The 24,481-nt window shown below is 41.4% G+C and overlaps 1 protein-coding gene across 1 annotated transcript in view; it reads right to left on the minus strand.

The window, feature by feature from the left end:
- Nucleotides 1–24,481, minus strand: part of fbn2b (fibrillin 2b) — a 300,303-nt gene that overhangs the window by 199,274 nt on the left and 76,548 nt on the right. The gene's annotated exons all lie outside the window — the stretch shown is intronic.

Below are 24,481 nucleotides of genomic sequence, written 5' to 3' on the forward strand. Positions count from 1 at the left end.
CTGTTTTTTATCATGAACTTGGCGGAATAAAACAAACCCTCATGCTTTGTCCCTAAAAGACAATTCTGCTATGTGTGGTTCCGTTAAAGACATCATCCGAGAGAAACCATGACTGTGGTCATTTTTGTGTGGTCCCCACTTTGTCTGAGTTCTAAACACAGTTTTGCAACCACAGTCCTTTTAGTCGGGATAAAGGTTGTTTTAATAGAGTCATTTTACTCAGGGAACCACTCATGCATCTTATGGACAAAATAGTCTATTCAGGTTAATGACCATGAATTTCACATTTGAGTGGCCATACCACAGCATTTTCATTGGCTAAAACCACAAGCTTCCCGCTTGGGAAAACAGCAAATCGGCATTGAAAATTCTGTTCTTCACACAGAAAGAGGCACACCAAGGATTTACGAGCCAATTAGAGAAGCGCTCATGAACTCGGTGTATTAAAACAAACCCTCATGCATTGTCCCTAAAAGACAGCTCTGCAAAGTGTGGTTGCGTTAAAGACATCTTCCGAGAGAAACCATGACTGTGGTCATTTTTGTGTGGTCCCCACTTTGTCCGCGCTCTAAACACACATTTTTGCAACCACAGTCCGGTCAGTCGGGATAAAGGCTGTTTTAGTAGAGTAATTTTACTCAGGGATCCACTCATACAGTTTCTGTCTTCTGAGACAGGGGTGCCCACACTACGGTTCATTTGCCGAGTGCGTCCGGCCGGCTTGTTCATTTTGGCCCACGAGGTGTTTTGAGTTTAATAAAGCCCGGGGATGCCTCTAATCTCTTTTTAAAAATCTGACAGCATACTTGCTGCCATTCTATGAACAAAATGGGTAATTCATGTTAATGACCATGAAGTGCACCTTTAAAGTAGGCACACCACAGAATTTTGATTGGCCGAAACTACAAGTTTCCCCCTTGGGAAAACGGCAAAATCTCAATGAAAATTCTGTTCTTCACACAGAAAAACGCACAAGGATTTACGAGCCAATAAGAGAAGCGCTGTTTTTTTATCATGAACTTGGCGTATTAAAACAAACCGTACGTGCATCGTCCATAAAAGACAATTCCTCAAAGCGTGGTTGTGGTAATGACATCCTCCGAGAGAAACCATGACTGTGGTCATTTTTGTGTGGTCCCCACTTTGTCTGAGCTCTAAACACACATTTTAGCAACCGCAGTCCGGTCAGTCGGGATAAAGACTGTTTTAGTAGAGTCATTTTACTCAGGGATCCACTCATACAGTTTCTGTCTTCTGAGGCAGGGGTGTCCATACTACAGTTCATTTGCCGAGTGCGGCCCGCCGGCTTGTTCATTTTGGCCTCCAAGGTGTCTTGAGTTTAATAAAGCCCGGGGGATGCCTTTAATCTCTTTTTAAAAATCTGACAGCATACTTGCTGCCATTCTATGAACAAAATGGGTAATTCAGGTTAATGACAATGAATTGCAACTTTGAAATAACCACACAACAGCCTTTTGATTGGCCGAAACTACAAGTTTCCCGCTTGGGAAAACGGCAAAATTGCATTGACAATTCTGTTCTTCACACAGAAAAACGCACAAGGATTTACGAGCCAATAAGAGAAGCGCTGTTTTTTGTCATGAACTTGGCGTATTAAAACAAACTGTCGTGCATCGTCCATAAAAGACAATTCCGCAAAGCGTGGTTGCGGTAATGACATCCTCCGAGAGAAACCATGACTGTGGTCATTTTTGTGTGGTCCCCACTTTGTCTGATCTCTCAACACACATTTTTGGAACTGCAGTCCTTTCAGTTGGGATAAAAGCTGTTTTAGTAATGTCATTTTACTCAGGGATCCACTCATACAGTTTCTGTCCTCTGAGGCAGGGGTGCCCACACCACGGTTCATTTGCCGAGTGCTGCCTGCCGGCGTGTTCATTTTGCTACGCGAGGTGTCTTGAGTTTAATAAGGCCCGGGGGATGCTTGTAGTCTAATTTTAAATATCTGACGGTATACTTACTGCCATTTTATGGAAAAAATGGGTAATTCAGGTTAATGACCATGAAGTGCACCTTTAAAGTAGCCACACCACAGCATTTTGATTGGCCGAAACCACAAGCTTCCCGCTTGAGAAAACGGCAAAATTGCATTGACAATTCTGTTCTTCACACAGAAAAACGCACAAGGATTTACGAGCCAATAAGACATCTTCCGAGAGAAACCATGACTGTGGTCATTTTTGTGTGGTCCCCACTTTGTCTGAGCTCTAAACACACACTTTTGCAACCGCAGTCCTTTCAGTCACGATAAAGGCTGTTTTAGTAGAGTCATTTTACTCAGGGAACCACTCAAACATCTTATGGACAAAATGGTCAATTCAGGTTAATAACTATGAATTGCACTTTGAAGTAGCCATACCACAGCATTTTCATTGGCCAAAACCACAAGCTTCCCACTTGGGAAAACAACAAATCGGCATTGACGATTCTGTTCTTCACACAGAAAAAGGCATACCAAGGACTTACGAGCCAATCAGAGAAGCGCTCATGAACTCGGTGTATTAAAATAAACCCTCATGCATTGTCCCTAAAAGACAGCTCTGCAAAGTGTGGTTGCGTTAAAGACATCTTCCGAGAGAAACCATGGCTGTGGTCACTTTTGTGTGGTCCCCACTTTGTCTGAGTTCTAAACACACATTTTTGCAACCGCAGTCCTTTCAGTCACAATAAAGGCTGTTTTAGTGGAGTCATTTTACTCAGGGAACCACTCAAACATCTTATGGACAAAATGGTCAATTCAGGTTAATGACCATGAATTGAATATATACGACCCGACCCAAACAACCTCTCATGGCGCAAGAAAAATAAATAAGAAGTTGACACACCTGGTCACACCTAACACAACCTGCTCACCGAACATTAAGACAAATGTCCAAACACTATATGTGATTTAAACATACATCCATTTAAATCCCCTGCAATGCATGATGGGAAAAATGCAAAACACTTTCTCCACCCTTATCCATTTTTGGCACATTTTAGCTACTCGATATTTCTGATTGACGAACAAACTTTAAGGAAATTGCCACGGAAGTAAACTAGGTATGAGTCGAACTTTCACATACTGTAAATATCCAATTATATTATTTATTAACTAAATAAACACATTATATATAAAAAAACACCAGTGAATTTGTCACCTTGAATAAATTGTAAATAAAAATAGAATACAATGATTTATAAATAATTTATATCTTCTATTCAATTGAATAGACTGCAATGACAAGATACTTAAGGTTCGAACTGGTAAACTTTGTCATTTTTGGCAAATAATAGCAGATTTTGAATTTCACGCCTGCAATATGCTTCAAAAAAAGCTGGCACAAGTGGCAAAAAAGACTGAGAAAGTTGAGGAAAGCTCATCAAACACTTATTTGGAACACCCCACAGATGAACAGGCTATTTGGGAACAGGTGATTGGGTATAAAAGTAGCTTCCATGAAATGCTCAGTCATTCACGAACAAGGACGGGGCGAGGGTCACCACTTTGTCAACAAATGCCTGAGCAAATTGTCCAACAGTTTAAGAACAACATTTCTAAAGCAGCTATTGCAAGGAATTTAGGGATTTCAACATCTACGGTCCGTAATATCCCCAAAAAGGTTCCGAGAATCTGGAGGAATCACTGCAGGTAAGTGGCAAGGCCGAAAACCAACAATGAATGCCCCTGACTTTCGATCCCTCAGGCGGTACTGCATCAAAAAGCGACATCAGCGTGTAAAGGATATCACCATATGGGCTCAGGGACGCTGCAGAAAACCACTGTCAGTAACTACATGGCTATGAGTTGTTTTTTTCCCTTTGCCTCAGTCTGCACCCCCTCTCCAGGGCCCAGGCTAAGACCGATTTTTTTATTTTATTTTAATCTCCTATTTTTTTCTCCCATCCCCTCCCCCTTGTTTACCTGTATCTCACCTTTTCTGTAAGGGGCGCTGGAAGCCGGCAGACCCGTCAGCGATCCTGTTCTGTCTCCCTGTAATGTTTGTCTGATGTTGAATGGGATTGTGCTGAACATTTTAATTTTCCTGAAGGAACTCTCCTGACGGAATAAATAAAGTACTATCTATCTATCTATCTACAGATTGTTGCTACATCTGTAAGTGCAAGGTTAAAACTCTACTATGCAAAGCGGAAGCCATTTATCAACAACACCCAGAAACATTTCACCGGGCCCAAGCTCATCTAAGATGGACTGATGCAAAGTGGAAAAGTGTTCTGTCGTCTAAAGGAGTCCACATTGCAAATCGTTTTTGGAAACTGTGGACGTCATGTCCTCTGGAACAAAGAGGAAAAGAACCATTCGGATTGTTCTAGGCGCAAAGTGTAAAAGGCAGCATCTGTGATGGTATGGGGGTGTATTAGTGCCCAAGGCATGGGTAATTTACACATCTGTGAAGGTACCATTAATGCTGAAATGTACATACTGTTAGAAAAATTGTGTGTAAATTATCAAAAAACTTTCCGCTCTCCGAGTTTCCATTGAAGAGATGAGAGCTGTCCGTGTTCGACCAAGCAAGGTCTTGGAAGATTCCGCTGTGTACGTTGGAATGCGACGAGAGGGGTTTTCTATTGTCCTCAAAACACCTGCCGAAGCTGAATCCAGGACGAGCCCAAGTCTGAGGCATCTTCTTCTTTTGTCTTCAATGTGACCGAAAACAAGGACTCTTGGCATACTCCCCATTTCTGTTTTGATATGTGTTGTTGCGTAAACTTTGAATATATAAATAAAAGAGGAGACATAAATCTTTTTCGTCAGAGCTTGGTGCCGACTGTACAAAGAGTGTACAGTGGCCATGTCTCTCCTCGGATCCGAGTCCAAATTTCATTCCGTCTGTTTGATTCTTTGCCTTTTGTCTTGTTTAATAGATGTCATCAGTGTTTAAACCTGATACATAAACAGTACAGGTTTTGGAGCAAGCTATGTTCAATCAATCAATCAATCAATGTTTATTTATATAGCCCCTAATCACAAATGTCTCAAAGGACTGCACAAATCATTACGACTACAACATCCTCGGAAGAACCCACAAAAGGGCAAGGAAAACTCACACCCAGTGGGCAGGGAGAATTCACATCCAGTGGGACGCCAGTTACAATGCTGACTATGAGAAACCTTGGAGAGGACCTCAGATGTGGGCAACCCCCCCCCCTCTAGGGGACCGAAAGCAATGGATGTCGAGCGGGTCTAACATGATACTGTGAAAGTTCAATCCATAGTGGCTCCAACACAGCCACGAGAGTTCAGTTCAAGCGGATCCAAGACAGCAGCGAGAGTCCCGTCCACAGGAAACCATCTCAAGCGGAGGCGGATCAGCAGCGTAGAGATGTCCCCAACCGATACACAGGCGAGCGGTCCATTCTGGGTCCCGACGAGCGGTCCATCCTGGGTCTCGACTCTGGACAGCTAGTACTTCATCCATGGTCATCGGACCGGACCCCCTCCACAAGGGAGGGGGGGACATAGGAGAAAAAAGAAAAGAAGCGGCAGATCAACTGGTCTAAAAAGGAGGTCTATTTAAAGGCTAGAGTATACAGATGAGTTTTAAGGTGAGACTTAAATGCTTCTACTGAGGTAGCATCTCGAACTGTTACCGGGAGGGCATTCCAGAGTACTGGAGCCCGAACGGAAAACGATCTATATGTTGCCATCCAAGCAACGTCTTTTTCATGGACGCCCCTGCTTATTTCAGCGAGACAATGCAGGTACCAGACTGGCCTGCCTGTAGTCCAGACCTGTCTCCTATTGAAAAGGTGTGGAGCATTATGAAGCCTAAAATACCACAACGGAGAAGCTGTACATCAAGCAAAAATGGGAAAGAATTTCACCTGAAAAGCTTCGAAAATTGGTCTCCTCAGTTCCCAAACGTTTACTGAGTGTTGTTGAAAGATGTCGATTACGTGTCTATCGTGATACACACTTCGGAAATTCTTTGCCAAAAACGTCAAGTGACCACTTTGTGAAAAATTCAGTTGTTCAACAAACACTTGGAAATGAGTCAGCTTCTGTGAAAGACTGTCCAGAACTTAAGAGAGTTCTGACCTGGATCAGTTTTTACTGGGTCAGCGAAACACACATATGATATTGTTACTTCGGCCCAGATACGAGACCAGGACCGGCTTGAACCGGAAACAGAAGTCCGCCTTCTCCTGTCAGCAGGGACTTGACATCTGTGTCTGGAACCAGAAAGAAGGAGTTTAGCAGATGGAACAGAAGGTAAGAGAACCAGGTGGACATGCAAAGCAGGAATTTGCACAGCGGGGGGGTGGGGGGGAGGAGGACCAGGACTGAGACCGGCTGCGGCATGGCCGTGGTGGAAAGTGTGAAGAGTGACGAGGGAAAGGGGACTTGGGTCGGGGTGGAAGCAAAACAGGTTTATGTTGAGAAGAGGAGGAGTGGAAAAGTGAGATACGGAGAGGAGAGTCCTGGTGAGGGCTCGGGTTTCTGGGGCGCAAAGCAAAACAGACTTTTAGGGTCCGAAAACACCTCAGCAATGCGCGCGTTGAGCCGTCGGCATTCCGGCGCTTAATGAGCCGCTGATTTATTCCCCGCTCTGTTTGTCCAGAGAGCTGAAACCAGTCCGCCGGTGCAGACCGGGAGGATGTTAATATACCACGGATTAGACGGGCCTGACCCTCAGCTCTTCTGCTCTGTTATTCTTCCTCCGCCTCGCCGTCCACGTCCTTCCTGCCGCTCGCCGCGAGCTTTAGGACGTTACAATTGAAGACAGACGTACAGAATTCTTTCTTAAAGTTTAAGCCACAGGGGTTTTCCTCGATATTGCAACGCCCCCCTGTTCTCGGGGCTAAAGGAGATTAACTCTCTTGGGTCCATGTTGTGACATTTCGAGTTGCCCGCCGGCCCGTAAATCCCTCGTTAACTGCCGCCAACGGCCATAAAAGGAAAATGGCCGCCAAAAACATCACAGTCAAACATCAAACCACACCCCTTGCGCTAGGCCAGGGGTCTCCAAACTACGGCCCGCCGACGTCCTAAATTTGGCTGGCTAAACGTCATGATTTGTATGAGGAATTTTTCCCCCAGGGAGTTTGTATTCATTTTAAAAGACAGCCTCTGGTGCGACTATTTTGTGGTCAACGCAAGTAATTCAGGTTAATAACCTTAAGTTATGCTCTGATTGCATTTACTTATATGACCCAATACAAACAACCAACCCTAGTCATGGTGCAAAATTACAAAACAAACACACATGGTCACGCTTAACACAACCGGCTCACTTAGCAGTGAGCAGGTTGCAAGTAAGTCAGGTCAATGACCTTAAATCATGCTCTGACTGCATTTACTTATATGACCCAATACAAAAAACCTTCCCTAGTCATGGTGCAAAATTACAAAACAAACACACATGGTCACGCTTAACACAACCGGCTCACTTAGCAGTGAGCAGGTTGCAAGTAAGTCAGGTCAAAGACCTTAAATCATGCTCTGACTGCATTTACTTATATGACCCAATGCAAAGAACCTTCCCTAGTCATGGTGTAAAATTACAAAACAAACACACATGGTCACGCTTAACACAACCGGCTCACTTAGCAGTGAGCAGGTTGCAAGTAAGTCAGGTCAAAGACCTTAAATCATGCTCTGACTGCATTTACTTATATGACCCAATACAAACAACCAACCCAAGTCATGGTGCAAAATTACAAAACAAACACACATGGTCACACACAACACAACTGGCTCACTTAGATGTGAGCAAGTTGCAAGTAATTCAGGTTAATGACCTTAAATCATGCTCTGACTGCATTTACTTATATGACCCAATACAAACAACCTTCCCTAGTCATGGTGTAAAATTACAAAACAAACACACATGGTCACGCACAACACAACTGGCTCACTTAGATGTGAGCAAGTTGCAAGTAATTCAGGTTAATGACCTTAAATCATGCTCTGACTGCATTTACTTATATGACCCAATACAAACAACCTTCCCTAGTCATGGTGTAAAATTACAAAACAAACACACATGGTCATGCATAACACAACTGGCTCACTTAGATGTGAGCAGGTTGCAATTAATTCAGGTCAATGACCTTAAATCATGCTCTGACTGCATTTACTTATATGACCCAATGCAAAGAAACTTCCCTAGTCATGGTGTAAAATTACAAAACAAACACACATGGTCACGTTTAACACAACCGGCTCACTTAGCAGTGAGCAGGTTGCAAGTAAGTCAGGTCAAAAACCTTAAATCATGCTCTGACTGCATTTACTTATATGACCCAATACAAACAACCTTCCCTAGTCATGGTGTAAAATTACAAAACAAACACACATGGTCACACACAACACAACTGGCTCACTTAGATGTGAGCAAGTTGCAAGTAATTCAGGTTAATGACCTTAAATCATGCTCTGACTGCATTTACTTATATGACCCAATACAAACAACCTTCCCTAGTCATGGTGTAAAATTACAAAACAAACACACATGGTCACACACAACACAACTGGCTCACTTAGATGTGAGCAAGTTGCAAGTAATTCAGGTTAATGACCTTAAATCATGCTCTGACTGCATTTACTTATATGACCCAATACAAACAACCTTCCCTAGTCATGGTGTAAAATTACAAAACAAACACACATGGTCACGCTTAACACAACCGGCTCACTTAGCAGTGAGCGGGTTGCAAGTAAGTCAGGTCAAAGACCTTAAATCATGCTCTGACTGCATTTACTTATATGACCCAATACAAACAACCTTCCCTAGTCATGGTGGAAAATTACAAAACAAACACACATGGTCACACATAACACAGCTGGCTCACTTAGATGTGAGCAGGTTGCAAGTAATTCAGGTCAATGACCTTAAATCATGCTCTGACTGCATTTACTTATATGACCCCATGCACACAACCTTCCCTAGTCATGGTGCAAAATAAAAATAAAAAAGTCCAACCAACACACATAGTCACGCATAAGACAACCTGCTCACTAAGCTGTGAGCAGGTTGCAAGTAAGTCAGGTCAAAGACCTTAAATCATGCTCTGACTGCATTTACTTATATGACCCAATACAAACAACCTTCCCTAGTCATGGTGTAAAATTACAAAACAAACACACATGGTCACGCACAACACAACTGGCTCACTTAGATGTGAGCAAGTTGCAAGTAATTCAGGTTAATGACCTTAAATCATGCTCTGACTGCATTTACTTATATGACCCAATGCAAAGAACCTTCCCTAGTCATGGTGCAAAAAAAAAAAAACTCCAAACAACACACATGGTCACACATAACCCAACCTGCTCACTTAGCTGTGAGCAGGTTACAAGTAATTCAGGTCAATGACCTTAAATCATGCTCTGACTGCATTTACTTATATGACTCAATGCAAACGACCTTCCCTAGTCATGGTGCAAAAAAACAAACTCCAAACAACACACATGGTCACGCATAACCCAACCTCCTCACAGTGAGCAGGTTGCAAGTAGTTCAGGTCGATGACCTTAAATTATGCTCTGATTGCATTTACTTATATGACCTCATGCACACAACCTTCCCTAGTCATGGTGCAAAAAAAAAAAAAAAAAATCCAACCAACACACACGGTCACGCATAACACAATCTGCTCATATAGCTGTGAGCAGGTTGCAAGTAAAGTTACGATCTGATTGCGTTCACTTATATGAATGACCCAATGCAAACAACCTTCCCTAGTCATGGTGCAAAAAAAAAAATCCAAGAAAAACAAATGGTCACGCATAACACAGCAGGTTACAAGTAATTCAGGTTAACGACCTTAAATTATGCTCTGATTGCATTTACTTATATGACCCAATGCAAACAACCTGGGTCGTGCTATCTACCAAGCCAGATGTCTTGGCTAAAAGTTGATAGCCAGCCCTGCTCTTGAGGCTGTCAGGGAGTGAGGTTTACCAACGTACACTTGAGCTGCCCTAAACCTCACTCTTAATCTGGGTTTCGGAACCACCGTGACCCGCCTGGGTCAGTCCCTGCTTTTCTTCTGTCCCACCCGGAACTTGAACCTGGGGCGTCTGGCAAGAGTGACGTTCAGTCTCCGGGTTGGGGAGGAGACCCTGCCCCAAGTGAAGGAGTTCAAGTACCTCGGAGTCTTGCTCACGAGTGAGGGAAGAGAGGATAGTGAGATCGACAGGCAGGTTGGAGCGGCGTCTTCAGTAATGCGGATTCTGTATCAATACATTGTGGTAAAGAAGGAGCTGAGCCGGAAGGCAAAGCTCTCAATTTATCGGCCGATCTACGTTCTCATCTTTACCTATGGTCATGAGCTTTGGGTTATGACCGAGAGGACAAGATCACGGGTACAAGCGGCCCAAATGAGTTTGGGTCTCTCCCTTAGAGATAGGGTGAGAAGCTTTGCCATCCGGGAAGAGCTCAAAGTAAAACCGCTGCTCCTCCACATGGAGAGGAGTCAGATGAGGTGGTTCGGGCATCTGCTCAGGATGCCACCCGAACGCCTCCCTAGGGAGGTGTTTAGGGCACGTCCAACCGGCAGGGGAAAGACCACATCTGCGGTCCCCTTCAAGGTTTCTCATTGTCGCATTGGGTTGAGTTTTTCCTTTCCCTGATGTGGGATCTGAGCCGAGGATGACGTTGTGGTTTGTGCAGCCCTTTGAAACACTCGTGATTTAGGGCTATATTATTAAACATTGATTGATTGATTGAAAAGAACACAAAAAAACTATTCAACATTGTTCTCTTCAATTTGTTATTAGTAAACCTCGGGCGACTGAGCAGCAGATACGTGACGTAGATGTAAGGGTGGGGACAACTGACGTAACCACCAAGTGTCTCGTAGGCTAGACTGTCCCGATGAAAACCACTCCAGCCGCTGTTGGAGGACTCTCGCCAGGACCCACACTTTGTCGACTCCATGGGCTGGGTCCTTGGAAGGATGCAGCCCCCGAATTGAGACAGCTTTTGTGTCTGTTAGTTAGCTAATTATGATTAACTATCAAAGCAACAACTACAATGGGCTGCAAACTTATGTACAGTGGGTACGGAAGGTAAGTATTCAGAGCCTTTGCTAAGTACTGACTGAGTAGAGGCACCTTTTGAGCGAGTACAACCATGAGTCTTCTTGGGAATGATGCTACACGTTTTTCATACCTGGATTTGAGGATCCTCTTTCTTCCTTGCAGGCTGGCTGGGCCAGTCAAGAATGGTCACAAAGTTGTCCCACAGCCACTCCTTTGTAGTTGTAGCTGCGTGCATAGGGTCATGGTCTTGTTGGAAGGTGAACATTTGGCTCAGTCTGAGGTCCCTGAGCACTCTGGAAGGATGTTTCTTTTAAGTTATCTTTGTACTTGGCTGCATTGATAGTTCCTTCAATTTTATCCAGTCGTCTTGTCCCTGCAGCTGAAAAACACCCCCATAGCATGATGCTGCCACCACCATATTTCAGTGTTGGCATTGCAGTGCCTGAATTTTCTCGACATATTAACCCCAAAAAGTTCAGTCTTTGCAGACTTTCATATGTCTTGGACTGAGCAGGGACTTCTGTTGGACCTCTGGTAGAAGGCTGCGGTGATAGTTGACTTTGTTGAACTTTCTCCCATTTCCAGACTGCATCTATGGAACTCAGCCCCAGTGATCTTTGGGTTTGTCAAGGCTCTTCTCCCACCATTGCTCAGAGTCAAAGAAGAGTTGTGGTCGTCCCAAACTTGCTCAACGTAAGGATTATGGAGGCCACTGTGCTCTTAGGAACCTTGAGTGCTGCAAAAATGATTTTGTAACCTCGGCCAGATCTGTGCCTTGCTGCCATTCTTTCTCTGAGCTCCTGGGCAGTTCCTTGGACCTTGTGATTGTCATTGGCTCTGACATGCACTGTAGGCTGTCAGGACTTACTTCCCCTTGTTCCTGCCTGCGCAACATTCAAGAGAGTTTCCCAGCAGCACAAAGTACAACACGGACACCACCTGAGGGTCCGTCCCAACAAGCTGGAATCCACGGGGTCGAAGGTCAAAGCCGTCCACCTGAATCGTCCTATTCAACCGAGCGCCGAGGGAGAAAAGAACCGTAAACAGTCTTTTCTCATCAAGACAAAGAAGACCAGAAGGTCGGGTGTCGGTGTACCTTGTGTCTCTGTATGTGTCAGTGGCTTGGTCAAAGGTCTAAGGTCATGGGCCTGGTATTTGAAGCAGGTTAAGCCTCATGTAGCAACACCTGAGTTTGTTGGCTTACTATCAGACGCTAGTGACGATGCTTTAGGAAGGTTCGGGAAAGTACCCACAAGACATTGAACACAGGGGAAGTATCAATCAATCAATCAATCAATCAATGTTTACTTATATAACCCTAAATCACAAGTGTCTCAAAGGGCTGAACAAGCCACAACGACATCCTCGGCTCAGATCCCACATCAGGGTAAGGAAAACTCAACCCCATGGGACAACGATTTATCCTCTGCATTTGACCCATCACCATGTTCACCCCCTGGGAAGTGAGGGGAGCAGTGAGCAGCAGTGGTGGCCGGGCTCGGGAAACTCTACATACATATTTTATGGTAGTTTTAAACATTCTAGAAGTGATAACTAATCATGTTTTTTTTTGTCTCTCTGTCTGCTGAATGTTCTGCGCAGTATCTTCTGATCTGATGGAGCCACTCTCCCATTTTGGGGGTTACTGCTCCGAGCGCCCCCCACTACCACGGGGACCACGCAAGCCTTGACCGTCCGCATCCGTTCCAGCTGCTCTATCAATCCTTTGTGCTTCTCAAGTTCCTCCTGTTCCTTCTTCCTGATGTTGGCGTCAGCTTGGATCGCCACATCTATAACTACCACCCTTTTTTGCTCTTTGTCCACCACCACCACCACTATGTCCGGTTGGTCAACCAGAAGCTGTTTGTCAGTCTGGAAGCTGAAGTCTCACAGAAACTTGGCCCGGTTGTTCTCGGCTACCGTCTGTGGTCGAGAACGATTCAGAATGGCCTGGTCCTCTTAGGACCGGATGGAATGGTTAGGTGTGCGGAGAAAGCCAAGAAACAAGTAGAATGGAGCTGAATGCATGCTAAGTCCAAGTGGAAATTGCCGGTCCGCCACTCGTCTAGAAAATATATAGTACTCGTAAAAATACTGCGGTGTTGTCGGTTTGGTGTGCTTTCTGTGAGGTCTAAGAAGGTTTTGAGACAAGAGCGTGTCCGAGACTTTCTATTGACTTGTTCCTTACTGTCTGCTTTTAACGAGGAGCACAACTGCCAGGAATCAAATCTGGTTGGATTAAAAATGCCGCATTGACCCTTACCAGAGTTTTGATGGTAATTGTCAACTGCAGACGTAAACGTATCGCGGTGTGCGGAATTGATCGGGGGAATGCCTGCGGAGCGCCAGGTTGGTCCTGTGGCGTGTGCCTGGAGATAAATAAAAACATCTGCAATCCAAACTGTTTGGTGGGGGATTTTATAGACGTGGACATTTTTCACAGCTAAAAATGGAACAAAGGAGAATCATTGTGTCCAGCAGACAGTTGAGTTGAAAAGAAGGAGCATTGAAACTGGAACAGTCCTTACAAGTCCATCAAATGCAGCCTCCTTCTGCTTTCAGTTGGATCCTTCGGCGTAAAGCCAAGGGCAAATGGCGAACGTTTGACTCCGGTCTTTGAATGCATCTCGGTAACAGTGTTTCAATGTTAAGATCGATCAAGCACATTTAGCATCAGCGCCGATTTGTCGGCAACGTGTGCAGGAAAGTGCGGGGAAAACCCGGACGCCGAACTACGGATAATCAGATGTTTGAATGCTTAGGTGGAACACTTCTGGGATTAAGACCTCCAACAGGCACACATTTGGGGATATAGAATTCTCCCCGGCAAATAAACACTGCACGTTAGCCCAAGGCCAACATAATGACCGTCATTACACAAACCGCCCTTCCATGTGCCACACACACACACACACACACACACATGGGGACCAAGTTGTTGTTCATGACTTGTGGGGACCACCCTTTCTAAAGGTTGTGGAGGCATAAAAATTTGGGGCTAAAATGTCCACTGCCCAGTTAACTCATACACGTCTTTAAATCTCTGGATTGATGAAGTAATGTGCTGATCAGTCTTACTGGGGACCCTGGGGAAAAAGAGTTCATATGGTTCATGGGGACCAGATTTAAACAATTCTGCATAATTCACACACATTTGTACGTGACTACTGAGGACCATTTTAAAAAAAAAGGAAATTTTATAGGCCAAAGCTTAAAAATCACTTAAGCATCTTCAGAGTGGATCTGACTATCATTTAAAAAGGTTTCCCTTTAGGGGACCTGTTTTTTGTCCCCATACCGTCAGAAGTCCCCTAAAGGTGACTGTGTAAACAGTAAGTAAGCATTGCCAAAACACACATCCACACACACACACACACACACACACACACACACACACACACACACACACACACACACACACACACACACACACACACACACACACACACAGGTTACAATTCGAATGGGGACCAAGATGTTGTTCAGGACTTGTGGGGACCGCCCTTTCTACAGGTTGTGGAGGCATAAAAAACATTAGGTAAAATGTCCACTGCCCAGTTAGCTCATACACGTCTTTAAATCTCTGGATTGATGAAGTAATGTGCTGATCAGTCTTACTGGGGACCCTGGGGAAAAAAGAGTTCATATGGTTCATGGGGACCAAATGTAAAGAATTCTGCATAATTCACACACATTTGTACGTGACTACTGAGGACCATTTACAAAAAAAAGAAATTTTATGGGCCAAAGCTTAAAAAATCACTTAGGCATCTTCAGAATGGATCTGACTATCATTTAAAAATGTTTCCCTTTAGGGGACCTGTTTTTGTGTCCCCATACCCTCAGAAGTCCCCTAAAGGTGACTGTGTAAACAGAGTGATGTTACCATTAAGTAAGCATTGCCAAAACACACACACACACACACACACACACACACACACACACACACACACACACATGGGGACCAAGTTGTTGTTCATGACTTGTGGGGACCACCCTTTCTAAAGGTTGTGGAGGCATAAAAATTTGGGGGTAAAATGTCCACTGCCCAGTTAGCTCATACACATCTTTAAATCTCTGGATTGATGAAGTAATGTGCTGATCAGTCTTACTGGGGACCCTGGGGAAAAAGAGTTCATATGGTTCATGGGGACCAGATTTAAACAATTCTGCATAATTCACACACATTTGTACGTGACTACTGAGGACCATTTAAAAAAAAAAAGGAAATTTTATGGGCCAAAGCTTAAAAATCACTTAAGCATCTTCAGAGTGGATCTGACTATCATTTAAAAAGGTTTCCCTTTAGGGGACCTGTTTTTTTGTCCCCATACCGTCAGAAGTCCCCTAAAGGTGACTGTGTAAACAGAGTGATGTTACCATTAAGTAAGCATTGCCAGAACACACACACACACACACACACACACACACACACACACACACACACACACACACACACACACACACACACACACACACACACACACACACACACACACACACACACTCCCTTTAGGGGTCTTGAATGCATCGCATACAATTGCTGTGTAGGACTGGTTGGAGTCCAACATTAAAGTTCCCACAGCCCCAAACGCAACACTTTGCACAATTGCCACAACTGATATCAATTTCCTATCAGCCACAGAACAATTAAAATGTAAAATGTGCGATACAAGCAGTCCTACTTGTGCAAAGATGGACAGTTAACATCTGAACGTCCTCCAATAAACACACCATGTATTCAACACGTCAATGTCAAGCTGACATTGAATTAATGTTGTCGAAAAGCATGTTGTTTCCACGTTGTATTTGTGTGGAAAAATATTGGTTGGGAAATCACCAAAATTCAATGGTCAAATCAACATCAGAACCTCCATCCATCCATCCATTTTCTACCGCTTATTCCCTTTGGGTTCGCGGGGGGCGCTGGTGCCTAGCTCAGCTAAAATCGGGCGGAAGGCGGGGTACACCAGGACAAGTCGCCACCTCATCGCAAGGCCAACACAGATAGACAGACAACATTCACACACTAAGGACCATTTAGTGTTGCCAATCAACTTATGCCCACATCACAACCTGACATTGATTAAATGTTGTCAAAAAGCATGTTGTTTCAACGTTGGATTTGTGGTAGAATATTGGTTGGGAAATGACCAACATTCAATGGTCAAAACACCGTCAGAAACAGACATTGAATAAACGTTGTCAAAAGCATGTCGTTTCAACGTTGTATTTATATTGAAGAATATTGGTTGGGAAATGACCAACATTCAATGGTCAAAACAACGTCAGAAACAGACATTGAATAAACGTTGTCAAAAAGTATGTTGTTTCAATGTTGTATTTGTGTTGAAGAATACTGGATGGAAAATGACCAAATTTCAATGGTCAAACAAACTTCACAACCTGACATTGAATAAATGTCGTCAAAAAGCATGTTGTTTCAATGTTGAATTCGTATAGTAGAAAATTGGTTGGGAAATGACCAAAAGTCAATGGTGGAATCAACGTCAGCACCTGACATTGATTAAACGTTGACAAAAAGCATGTTATTTCAACGCTGGATTTGTGGTAGAATATTGGTTGGGAAATGACCAACATTCAATGGTCACAACACCGTCAGAAACAGACATTGAATAAACGTTGTCAAAAGCATGTCATTTCAACATTATATTTATATTGAAGAATATTGGTTGGAAAATGACCAAAATTCAACGGTCAAATCAATGTCACAACCCGACATTGATTAAAGGTCGTCCAAAAGTATGTTGTTTCAATGTTGTATTTGTGTTGAAGAATATTGGTCGGAAAATTACCAAATTTCAATGGTCAAACAAACTTCACAACCTGACATTGAATAAATGTTGTCAAAAAGCATGTTGTTTCAACGTTGGATTTGTGGTAGAATATTGGTTGGGAAATGACCAACATTCAATGGTCAAAACAACGTCAGAAACAGACATTGAATAAACGTTGTCAAAAAGTATGTTGTTTCAATGTTGTATTTGTGTTGAAGAATGTTGGTTGGAAAATGACCAAAATTCAATGGTCAAAAAAACTTCACAACCTGACATTGAATAAATGTCGTCAAAAAGCATGTTGTTTCAATGCTGGGTTCGTATAGTAGAAAATTGGTTGGGAAATGACCAAAAGTCAATGGTGGAATCAACGTCAGCACCTGACATTGATTAAATGTTGTCAAAAACCTGTTTCAACGTTGTATTTGTGTTGAAGAATATTGGTTGGGAATTGACCAAAATTCAACGGTCAAATCAACGTCAGAACCCGACATTGATTAAAGGTTGTCAAAAAGCATGTTATTTCAATGTTATGTTTGTGTTGAAGAATATTGCTTGGAAAATGACCAAAATTCAACGGTCAAATCAACGTCAGAACCTGGCATTGATTAAAGGTTGTCAAAAAGCATGTTGTTTCAATGTTGGATTCGTATAGTAGAAAATTGGTTGGGAAATGACCAAAAGTCAATGGTGGAATCAACGTCAGCACCTGACATTGATTAAATGTTGTCAAAATCCTGTTTTAACGTTGGATTTGTGTTGAAGAATATTGGTTGGGAATTGACCAAAATTCAACGGTCAAATCAACGTCAGAACCCGACATTGATTAAAGGTCGTCAAAAAGTATGTTGTTTCAATGTTATATTTGTGTTGAAGAATATTGCTTGGAAAATGACCAAACTTGAACGGTCAAATCAACGTCAGAACCCAACATTGATTAAACGTTGACAAAAAGCATGTTGTCTCCCTTCCAGGTTTGACTGACCTAAATCAACACGCTCTCAACGTTGTTTCAACGTCTCGCGCCCGCAGGGACGAGCTGATAAAAGCAGTTTCCAGTTCACAAACGCTCCCTCTGGCTGCTTTTTGACGTCTTGTTGAAAAACGATTGTTGAACATGTTTCTTTGATTATGAAGAGTAATAATTCAAAACATTCCCCGCCCCCCCCAACCCCCACCATCTTGTATCATCTGGCTCGTGTTCCCCGACATCGTCTGATGTCCGTGGAATATTCCACACACATCCATGGGGGAGGCTGATAAATCCACATGTATCTCAGACTGGGAATCGAACGTTTGTGTTCTCCTAATCAAACGACACAAGGAACAATAAAAGCTTTTTTCCGTCGTGGAAACTTTGCTTGGCAGGGATGGGAGCCCCAGGTTGTTTAGTGTTGTCAATAAAGTGCAGAGAGTGCATGGCATTCAAAGTACAAACTAGGAGTGTTTAACATTAAAAGTTGACTTCCTGACAAAAGAAACAACAAGTTTTGTTCATGTCGGCTGGCGATGTGGGCACACTTTGTAAAGGAGCTGCTGTTAGCCCAATAAACCAAAATTAGTTTTGTAGCAGGCTAGTTTGCAGTGTAACACTCACTTATATGACCCAAGGCAAACAACCTTTCCTAGTCATAGTGCAAAAATAAATACATTTAATAATAATATTGAAAAAAAATAAAAATATATATATATATATACATACATAACACAATTTGTGGAAATTATTTAAAAAAAATGTCCATGTATCATAAAAAAACAGAATTACACCTATTTAAATCCATTACAATGCATGATGGGAAAAATGCAATATATATTATTGTTTTAGTTTGTCCTCCAAAGTCATATTGTTGATTGCTGAAATTGATCAAAGCTGTTTGTCTACTTTATGAAAGTATTTAATTATAGGACTGGCAGCAAATATTATTTATATTAGCATGCTAACAGGTATCATTCGTCAAGTAACATAAAGAAATAAAAACAATGACAATAAAATTTAAAACATTAAATAAAATAGTTAAAAGAAAATAATAATAACAATAATACAATTTAAAAAATAAAATATTTTTGGTTAAAAGGAAATATTAAAAATAATAATAAAATAATAATAATAATGATAATACAATTTCAAAAATAAAACAGTTACAAGAAAATTATAAAAATAATAATAATATAAAATAATAATAACGATAATAACATTTAAAAAAGAAAATAAAATAGTTAAAAGAAAATAATAAAATTACTAATAGAAAATAATAATAACGATAATACAATTTAAAAAATAAAATATAGTTAAATAGAAATATTAAAAATAACAATAATTAAAAAATAATAATGATAATACAATTTAAAAAATAAAACAGTTACAAGAAAATAATAACAATAATAATAATAATATAAAATAATAATAATGATAATCCATCCATCCATCCATTTTCTACCGCTTATTCCCTTTCGGGGTAATAACATTTAAAAAATAAAATAAAACAGTTCAAAGAAAATAATAAAGGTATTACAAATGAAGAACTAATGATGATAATAACAAAGAAAAAATAAAATAGTTAAAGGAAAATAATAAAAAGAATAACAAAAAATTACAATAATAATGATAAAATAAAAACAATAAAATAAAATAGTCAAACTAAAATAATCATAAACAATAATAATAATAATGATAATAAAATGTAAAAAATTAAATAGTTAAAAGACAATAATACAAATAATAATAATAATAATAATAAAATAAGGTGAAGTGAAGTGAATTATATTTATATAGCGCTTTTTCTCTAGTGACTCAAAGCGCTTTACATAGTGAACCCCAATATCTAATGTTTACATTTAAACCAGTGTGGGTGGCACTGGGAGCAGGTGGGTAAAGTGTCTTGCCCGAGGACACAACGGCAGTGACTGGGATGGCAGAAGCGGGGATCGAACCTGCAACCCTCAAGTTGCTGGCACGGCCGCTCTACCAACCGAGCCATATAATTATTATTATAAAATAATAATAAAATAATAATGATAATAAAACTTAAAAAATAAAACAAAAAAATATTTGACGCTGAGGTGTGCACCTGCGTAATTAGCAAAAAAACTAGCATGCTAACATTAGAAGGCTAACGATTAAAGAGTTAGCCACTTTGGACACGCCTGGTTTACAGTATATATATTTTTCAAATTATTTTCCGCATGTAAAACGAGTTTTATTCTCTATTGAACGTGTTTTTTTGCTCATATTTCTGGGGGTCTGTAACTGATTAGTAAACGAGTTTGCATGGAAGTGATATTCCCTGACTTCTGCCCTTATTCTCTCTCTGTCGCGGTTTCTTCTGCCGCGTTGTCTGTCGCCTACAGCCGCGGAACAAACGCCCCCTTTCATAGTGGCTCCGGCTGAAAGGGGGCTACCTCATTTCCTGCGCACCACATGTCGGGACGGATGGAGAGACCACAAGGTCCCGACACAACCTGCCTTGTTTTGTTTTCAAGCCTAAGGTAGCGAGGTATGGAAAGAAGGATGGCAGACCGACGTCGGCGTCCCCGCGGTCGGACTGCGGTGGGAGGGTATTGCACCACCTCGGGCAAAAAAACCGAAACCTTTAAAAACGTGTATGATAAGTAGTATGGATTTTATTTTAGCTCGGTTGGTAGAGTGGCCGTGCCAGCAACTTGAGGGTTGCAGGTTCGATTCCCGCTTCCGCCATCCTAGTCACTGCTGTTGTGTCCTTGGGCAAGACACTTTACCCACCTGCTCCCAGTGCCACCCACACTGCTTTAAATGTAACTTAGATATTGGGTTTCACTATGTAAAGCGCTTTGAGTCACTAGAGAAAAGCGCTATATAAATATAATTCACTTCACTATTTTGGTCAAAAAACGACACAAGGAAACTGATTTCAGGGATGAAAAATATCAGTCTAATCACTTCAGTATCAATCATGTGCTAATGGTAGCGACGCTAGCTTACATTACATCAAACTCTTATTCACCTACTTATTCATTTCATGTTATTAACCTCTTACTTTACACACTTCAAATTACAATACTTAAACTTAAATGCAATTCTTATTTTTAAATCGATTCATAATTTTCAAAACTCGATAAAAAAAAAAAATATATATATATATTTTTTAATCCATCCATCCATTTTCTACCGCTTATTTCCCTTTTGGGGTCGCGGGGGGCGCTGGCGCCTATCTCAGCTACAATCGGGCGGAAGGCGGGGTACACCCTGGACAAGTCGCCACCTCATCGCAGGGCCTATTAAAATACCTTTATATATAAAAAAATTCATAAAAATTTAAAAAAAATATGTTTTTAATATTATATTAATATATATATTAAAAATATATTTTTAATATTATATTAAAATACATTTATAAAGACAAGTTAGCACACTACTTTTAGCATGCTAAAATATTAAATAAAACATGCGTCAAACATCAAAATGTCTGAAATCCCCCCGAAAATGTTGAAAATACTAGCATGGTTAACTGTCAGGCTTGCCACTAACATTTTGTGTGTGTTTTCTTTTCTTCTGTGTGTTTAGTATTTCCTGTCAGCGCTCTTATTTTGTCGGTTTCCTGTTTTTTTCCCCCTGTGCGCTGTTTTCCCCTCAGCTGCGGCTGATTGGCACCTGGCCACACCTGGTGTCAATCAGCCCGTACCTATTTTACCTGCATTGTTCCACCAGTCAGTGCTGGATTATTGTCGTTGCCACATGTCGCTGCTACCTGTCGTGTCGTATCTTTGCAGCGTGGCGGTAAGCTATATTTTTGTTAGATGTTTGTAGCTTACTGTTTTTTGTTCCCTGCTTCCAATTTGTCTTTATACAACACGTAACGGCTTCTGTTCCCGGTTCTGTTTATGCTAGCCTTCATGCTAAGCCCCATTTGTTTTTGCTAGCTTCCATGCTAAGCTCCTTTTATTTTCTAGCTCCCATGCTAGCTTTCTTAGTTTGTTATTTGCCTCGTGCGCGCTTTTTGTTTGTACCCTTTTTTTCAGTTTTGTTCTAATATTTCAATTAAATCATGTTTTCTCACTCCATGCCTGCCTCCATCTCTACATCTTGGGGTTCGTCACCAACTCACTCTGACAGTAACGTTAGCATGCGTTGAGCACCAACATATGAGTTGGGTGAGTATCTGCTAAATTAGCTTAAAAATTTAGCACACTACTTTTAGCATGCTAAAAGACTAAAAGTAACTTTTTTATAAAAAACACCTGAAAAATGTTAAAAATGTTGGCATGGCAACGTTAGCATGCATGACTCAGGTGTGCAACTGTTGAATTAGCAAAAAAAGTTAGCACACTACTTTTAGCATGCTAAAATACTAAATGAAACATACGTCAAACGTCAAAATGTATGAAACCCCCCCGAAAATGTTGTTAAAAATACTAGCATGGTAATGTTAGCATGCATCGAGCACCAAAATATAACTGGGGTGTGTACCTGCTAAATCAGCTAAATAAGTTAGCATGCTACTTTTAGCAGGCTAAAAGACTAAAAGTAACTTTTTATAAAAAACACCTGAAAATGTCAAAAATGTTGGCATGGCAACGTTAGCATGCACCGAGCACCAAAACATGACTCAGGTGTGCACCTGTTAAATTAGCAAAAAAAAGTTAGCACACTACTTTTAGCATGCTAAAATACTAAATGAAACATAGTCAAACGTCAAAATGTATGAAAACCCCCTGAAAATGTTGTCAAAAATACTAGCATGGTAATGTTAGCATGCATCGAGCACCAAAATATAACTGGGGTGTGTACCTGCTAAATCAGCTAAATAAGTTAGCACGCTACTTTTAGCATGCTAAAAGACTAAAAGTAACTTTATATGAAAAACACCTGAAAATGTTAAAAATGCTGGAGTGGTGATGTTAGCATGCCATTTTTGCACAATTTGCAGGAACAAAAGCGATCACGCTAATGTTAAAATGCAGACAATTGTGCCGCAAATGCTGTAGCACAAGGCGAGGAGTGTGTTTCGTCAGATAAACTGAGTCCGCACTCAACATCAGCTGCCTCAACTTAGCACTTCCTGTCAGCGTTCTGCTTCGCAGGAATGTGGGTCACGCTCTCCCTCGCCATCCCCACACGGGACGTATAGAAGGCGGCTTTTCTAGACCTTTCCCATGAAAAGTCCATTTGCTGTAAATACACTCAAACATGTGCTGCGTCCCAGACAACAATGTGCTAAATTTATAAATACGCAGAAACAGAAGGAGAATGGACATCATTTTGGCTTTTAAACTAACAATAGAGGTGAAAAATATAGCGGCTAACGTCCCTTCACAGTGTTTTGGCTACTTCTGAGACACTAATCCTCGCAACCATGGCGACAACTAAAGCATTGTCGTACTAATGCGTTAAAAAAAAGGTACCATACTGCCTTTGAAAAAATACAGAAGGAGATTGGACGTATTTTTGGCTTTAAAACTAACGATGAAGGTGAACAATATAGCGACTAACGTCCCTTCACAGTGTTTTAGCTACTTTTGAGACACTAATCCTCGCAACCATGGCGACAACTAAAACACCGCCATACTAATGTGTTAAAAAAAAGGTACCACACTGCCTTTGAAAAAATACAAAAGCAGAATAGACATATTTTTGGGCTTTAAAACTAACAAAAGAGGTGAACAATGTAGCGGCTAACGTCACTTCACAGTGTTTTAGCTACTTTTGAGACACTAATCCTCGCAACCATGGCGACAACTGAAGCCCCGTTGTACTAATGCGTTAAAAAAAGGTTCCATACTGCCTTTGAAAAAATACAGAAGGAGATTAGACTTATTTTTGGCTTTAAAACTAACAATGGAGGTGAACAATATAGCGGCTAATGTCCCTTCACAGTGTTTTGGCTACTTCTGAGACACTAATCCTCGAGGCCATGGCGACAACTAAAGCGCCGCTGTACTAATGCGTTAAAAAAGGTACCATACTGCCTTTGAAAAAATACAAAAGGAGAATAGACATATTTTTGGGCTTTAAAACTAACAAAAAAGGTGAACAATGTAGCGGCTAACGTCACTTCACAGTGTTTTGGCTACTTCTGAGACACTAATCTTCGAGGCCATGGCGACAACTAAAACACACGCGTACTTATGCGTTAAAAAAAGGTACCACACTGCCTTTAAAAAAATACAAAAGGAGAATAGACATATTTTTGGCCTTTAAAACTAACAATACAGGTAAAAAATATAGCGACCAACGTCCCTTCACAGTGTTTTAGCTACTTTTGAGACACTAATCCTCGCAACCATGGCGACAACTAAAGCATTGCCGTACTAATGCATTGAAAAGGTACCATACTGCCTTTGAAAAAACTACAAAAGGAGATTAGACGTATTTTTGACTTTAAAATTAACAATGGAGGTGAACAATATAGCGGCTAACGTCCCTTCACAGTGTTTTAGCTACTTCTGAGACACTAATCCCCGCAACCATGGCGACAACTGAAGCACCGTGGTACTAAAGCGTTAAAACAAGGTACCATACTGCCTTTGAAAAAATACAGAAGGAGAATAGACATATTTTTTGGCTTTAAAACTAACAAAAGAGGTGAACAATGTAGCGGCTAACGTCCCTTCACAGTGTTTTAGCTACTTTTGAGACACTAATCATCGCAACCATGGCGACAACTAAGACACCGCCGTACTAATGCGTTAAAAAAAA

This window comes from Nerophis ophidion, linkage group LG22, assembly GCF_033978795.1.
Source record: "Nerophis ophidion isolate RoL-2023_Sa linkage group LG22, RoL_Noph_v1.0, whole genome shotgun sequence".
Lineage (NCBI taxonomy): Eukaryota > Metazoa > Chordata > Actinopteri > Syngnathiformes > Syngnathidae > Nerophis > Nerophis ophidion.